This window comes from Oryzias latipes, chromosome 18 (assembly GCF_053564925.1).
Source record: "Oryzias latipes strain Hd-rR chromosome 18, Olatipes_Hd-rR_3.1".
NCBI classification, from domain to species: Eukaryota; Metazoa; Chordata; class Actinopteri; order Beloniformes; family Adrianichthyidae; genus Oryzias; species Oryzias latipes.
In genome coordinates, this window is record NC_136254.1 from 20,362,663 (window position 1) to 20,368,943 (window position 6,281).

Here is a 6,281-nt window from a genome sequence, read left to right on the forward strand (position 1 = left end):
AAAGAAACACTCAGAAATGCAGTTGTAAGCTTCATTTTCCTAATTATGTCCTCCATCATGAGAAAAATGCCACAAGAACAGATGAAAACCACCGAAAACATGATTTTATTAGAGTGGATCTCTATAGGGTTTTACCACAATGTAGTTTGATGCTTGTTTTTCTTTACGACAGGCAAATTTGGTTTTATGTTTTTTTCTCCCCTTGATTAAAAAAAACCCCCGCCTCATCTGAAACAAACTGAATATTCAGAAGAGAGTATTTTGTTTCCGACACCAACACAAATTTCTTGTGTAGCTTGAAAAAAGACAAAGTTTTAGAATTTTTCCAAACCAGAGAAAATCCTCCAACTCTTCCTCTCCAAGATCTCCTGTAGTCGTTGGTTAAAACAACAATGGCAGCTCCTCTTCACTCTGCCACACATGTTTCCCATCAAAGCAGTTGTGTGAACTGCCGTCATTACAGTTCCGGATGCAGGGAGAAAACGTTTTGGAGCGGCGGCGGCGGCGAGCCCAGGAGTCAACTGCTCCAACAAAGGTGCATCATGTTCAGTTAGCTCATTTATCAGCGTGACGCCAGCGCGAGCCAACAGGACTGCAGCCCGTGCAACAGCTGCCAGTGTCAGGAACAACTCTGGATTACACTTGGAGCTTATAAACTTTGTCTTGGCCAAAGAGTGGGGTGTGAGGCTCCCTTTACAGACACTGCATTTCCGCTTATTTCTCCTATTTGAGAAACCGGAACTGTAGCATCTGAAAGAAAATCATTTGAATCTTTTTTTTTTCTTTTGTTCGGTAAAGCTAAGTATCCTGTAGGGATAAATACTGGATCGGAACCCGTGTCTATCCCATCCTTCGACCATCAATCGCCCAACGCAGCAGCTTCCTTAGTGTTTGACGGGTTGATTTCCCTTAAGATGAGGACAAAACCACAAAAACACTGCGTTTAGATTCAGATCCTAGTTATCAAGGACTAGAACAATTCTCTTAGGATAAAATCTCCCATTTTGACATCAAAATCATCAATTAACTTCCTTTAATTTTGCTTTTTAATGCTCTTTTTGAACATAAAAACAAAAAAACCCAGAAAAATATTCATTTGTGGAACAATCAGCTTTTATATGGCCATCAGTCTTTGTTTCTCAGTAGCTCATTTGACAAAAAAAAAACCTTTCAGGGTTTCTGTCAAACTGTCCACATGGCTAGTTTGTGAATTCATAAACATTTACGACTTAGTCGTGTCTCCGGTTTTTCTGCAATCTGCCCGTTGGGTCTGCAGTTACATCTATTGTAACAGGCAGTCAGTGCAGACGCTTCATAAAACACTCAAACGGTTTTATGGTCGTCTGGGAAACGGTCGACTAACTTAACTTCTTCTTTGAACTGAAAATGTTTGTTAAAAAAACAGCTCCACACTTTCTCCATGTATAAACTGATTGAAAATGACAACAGATGCGTTTTTGACAGTTATTTTAAAGTACAGTTACTTTTCAGAATTCAGTTTTGTTCAACAGAGTTATTTTGGAAAAGTGAAAGAAAAACATTAAGACTTAAATCAATCGTCAGTTTTCACTTCTGTTCAGTGGAGGGTCTAGAACAATTTATCTGGGGGGGTAGAAGAAGATATTTCTTAATCTTTGTCAACAAAGATACTAAAATTGACTCAAAAATTGGAGGTCAAGTGGGGGTAACTGCCCCACTTTCCCCTCCGTAGCTCCGCCCCTGCTCCTGCTTTTACATCCTTTAACCTTTTACTTCCCACCACAGATAAAAATGGCTTTAAATAGCTAATTAAAAAAAAAAAAATGAATAAAATGAAATATAACATTGATTCAACTACGGGTTGATTTGTTTGCAGAGCTCTATAAAAAAACAGCAGACAATTATAACAACGCTGTTTATTGACATTAAAAAAGTAGAAAGTTCTATACAGCCAAAGGATGTCGGTGCTAACATGTTTTTTTTTTTTTAAAGGAGATATTTTCCTGCAACAAACTGCGGGAGCTGGGATAGGCTCCAGCAACCCTATGACCCTAAAAGGGATGGAATGAGTTTGGGAGATGGATGGATGTATTTTTTGATTCAAACGTGAGAATAAAGTCCCCTTGATCAGCTGACTCCATATTCCTGAAATGAAGTCCATAAAGATTCAAAATGCTTGTTAGAAATGTCACAGATTTCAGATCTGACAGATTTCATGTAGGCCGCTTTTAAGTGGTCGGTGGGGGGCTTCCAACAAGCCCTCTCCAGATTGATAAGAGTGGTTGCCATAGAAATGTTGACTCAGACGGATTTTGACCTATCACAGCTTACTGACATTATCTGGCCCAACATGGCGTTGGTTGTATCGCAAAGAAATGGCGACAGAATCGACTTCATTCGGTTGGAGACAGAAGTCAGCTATTTTCTATAAATGACTTTACACTCACTTGTTCTAGCTCTCATATACAGTCAATGGGACCATCTTTGCTGTGTTTAAGGCCATTTAGTGGTTACATGTTGAACTAGACTTCTCTTCCTTTAGTTTTTTGCTTTTTTAATGTGCTTCGATCCGGAAGCGGTGGGATTTCTACATGTAAAGTCCAGAACATTCGCGGAGGCAGATTTTTCCTCACTTTCTTATCCTTCTGCAGACTTCCAATAAACTCACGTTGGTGAGCAGATAAATCCTTAACCATGTTTTGGTTAAACTTGGATTTTTGAGGCACTAAAAAGCTTCCCAACTTTTCAATGTTTGATAAAAGAAAGAAAATAGAGCTGAGATGAAGTCACGTTGTCTTCAGAGTTATAAGCATGAAGTAATGCATCTGAAAATGTTTGCACGTTCACGTCACTTTTGATTATTAGGCAGATGTAATTTGCCAAACACAGCCCATAAGGGTGTTGTGAAATCTCTCTCTTTTTTTCATATTGGGTCAAAGCTACATTTTGTATTTCATCTGACTGGTGTTGTGTTTGTTGTGTTTGTTGTGTTGTGGCGCTGGCTGGCTCGCTCCAGTGGAAAGCTTGGCAGCGCCGAGCACCTGACTCAGACCACCTTCAGAGCTCGCCTCAGCAGTTTCATGTTTACTTCCATTATTTCAGGGAGGATTTCTGTCATCAATTACAATTTGTAATTCTGAAGTTGCTCATGAAACCCACCTCGGATTTCTCCAGAGTACATTATTGACACACAAACTGCCCCCCCCAAATTTACCTTATTGCACTTGTCCTGCATCCAAGCATAGCATGTCTTAAGTGCACTGTAGCAACACACAGCCAGCACACCTGGGGAAACATTCCTCCAGGGAAGCCATCAATCAGTTTTATGTCCTTCTCTGGGAAAGTTTCCTCCTCTCCAATCAAGCCTCTTCCGTCCCCGTCCCCCCCACCACCACTGCCTCCCCTCAATGCTTGCCTTGATTCCTTTTCTTATATTTCCATCTGTATCAGTTTTGCTTCACATCTGAGAGCCATCCACTCCGGCCAATTACCTTCAGCCGCCTTCTGTGTTTTCGCTGAGGGAGAACCGGACCGGGACCTCCGTCTGGACACATCACACAGCGGCACCCTTGTCCTGCGTTTGCACACAACTGCTTTTAGACTTCAGGGTCAAGTGAAGACATTATAAAATTAAAAGGCAGTTAGGTCTGCAGTTCTTCTGTGTTCATAGAGAACACAGACTTAAAAATGATAGAGGTTTACATGAAGAGCATGGTGACCCTGTAAAGGCCTCTGTATCAAAGAATTTACAGAAAATACAAGTACTTTTCTTGGAATTAGGATGTTTTTAGACCCGTTGATGAAATCCACATAGAAATGTGCTAAATCATTTTTTATGAGACTGATAATATCAATTCTGATTTGGTAAGTTTTGCTCAAAACAATGTTAGTTTAAGATGCAGAAATATTGCCATGCGTGTCAAAAACACCTTATTTACCCACTGTCTCAAATTACCTCCACACATTTTAAATATGATGTAACTGTATTGTACAGAATATCTCATTTTTTCAATCCATAAAGTGCTCATCACAGTAGTCCATAACAATAACTTACTATACTTACTATAAAGATTCTTAAAATTAGCTAAACATTTTCCAGCCAAAAATGTTTTTGAGATTTTGAAATGAGCAGGAAAAATGGCTGCCTGTCTCATAAACATGATCCAAACTTTCCTTAAAAACCCCCATTAGGTATAAGTTTGTTCATGTTGTCTGCCCTGTAGTTCCTCATCATTCCACTAGGGGCATCAGAAGCATTTTCGACTCATTTCAAAATGGCGGCTTCCGTGACAGTTTTTAAAAACACTTTTGGTGGAAAAAAGGTTGGCTAATTTTTCAAACTTCACAGTGAGAGTAACTCATCTGCTTTTTTTTTTTCAAAATGACTTCTTGCTATATTGAAAGATGGAAAATTTGTTTTTTCTTTATAATACAATTAATTTAAATTTTTGAGTCAGGAGGTAAATAAGGTGTATATTTTTTCCTGAACACTGGTCATTATGTTTACATCTTAAACTAACGTTATTATGAGCAAACACTTTCAAAATAACCCAACAAATCATAATTGATACTATCTGTACCTCTTACAAAATGATATTGCAATTTTGTTGTGTGGAATTCATCAAATGGTTTTAAAAACATCCTAAATTTAAAAAAAAAGAATTTTCTCTCAATTCTGTATGTAGCAGGCTTTACAGAGTTGATTCATAAATTACAGAGCTGTAGTAGAGCAACCTTGAGTGGAAACTGCAAAGATCCTTTTTTAAGATTAAACTGCTTTCTCTGTGAAAGAGAAAGCAATTTAGAGACTCTGGAATTTACTGCATTATTTTTGGACGTCTGTCACCAGTTTTAGGCTGGCGTTTTATAATTGTTAACATTAATTGTTGTTCATTTCTGGTGTTTTATTCTTCCATCCATCTTCTAAACCCGTTTAGCCCCTTTCAGGGGAAAACCTAACCCAGCCACTCGTGGACGAAGGCAGAGGCTATCCTGGACAGGTCGTCAGCCTAACACAGGGCCACACTCATACACACTTGCATTCACACCTATAGGGATACATTGCAGCATGTTTTTAGACGGTGGGAGGAAGCCGGAGTCCCAAGAGGAAACCCACGCATGGACGGGGAGAACATGCAAACTCCACACAGGAAGGTCCCCCATTGGTGTTCTGTGTCAGGTCCCCCAGCCAAGACTTAAACCAGGGTCTTCTCGCTGTGAGGCAAGAGCGCTAACCACTGTTCCACCCTGGTATTCTTGTATTTGTTTAAATAAAAAAAAAATCAAAACAAAAAAAGCTATCTAGGGGCAATTGCTGCAAATCAGTTTCTGCTAAAAGGATAATAATGCTGCTGCTTCGTAGTATATTTTTATATTTGTCCCTATTCAAGTAACACATTTACATTCTGTGAAAATAATGCAGAAAAATACAGATTGTAGTTTTTATTTGTGCAGGTTCACTCGAAAATTTAAAGAGTTTCTGGACATTTCAATCCCATTATACCCTTTTAAACATTCCTTCTTGTGTTTCATAAATTAATTTTCAGGGATGCATTTAAAAAGAAGAAAAAAAACGTCCACAGGAAATATCATTCAGGACTTTGATAAATCACCGTTGCTGGAGAGAAAGCAGCCTGAAGGCAAAAGGAGAGAAAAAAACGGATCCATACATCCACCCTGTCATCTAAAATGATCCTGAGACTTTTGTTTTTGAACTGAAGAAGAACTTTCAGAGGGAGGATTTGAGGAGCACCTGTGTCAGGATTGGAAACCAGACAAATTCCAGAGGACGTCCAGAACAGGGATGTCAAGTTTCTGGATTTAACATTGAACCCAGCTGGAACCCCTGTAATCAAAGCAGTGAGGCGGAGAACATTAAATGGACCACAAATCCCCTCCGTGTTCATCCACGCTTTCATATCTGACATACTGAGGGGAAATTAATGCCCTCCTGCAACCCCCCACCAAAAGGTGGTGTTCATAAAACTGTTTTTAAGTGAAGGAGTTCAGTTAAATGTGCTCATAATGAGAAATAAATGGCTTCCTGTTAATCAGGGAGCCATTTGGGTCAGTTCCTTACTGACCAAAACTCACCAAGATCTCCCAAATCCCACTTCACCTTTAGAAAAATACACTTTATTTATGCGTATTTTTTATATAAAATGTATCTTTTAAATATTTACAATAATTAAATGATGACAGTGTTATTTTTCTTCCGTATTTTACTTCCTCTCACGTGCGCAGTTTGTAAGGTCAACCTGCTCCTTTTGGAGCCCTTCTGTAGATGTGCGTCATTTCAATTT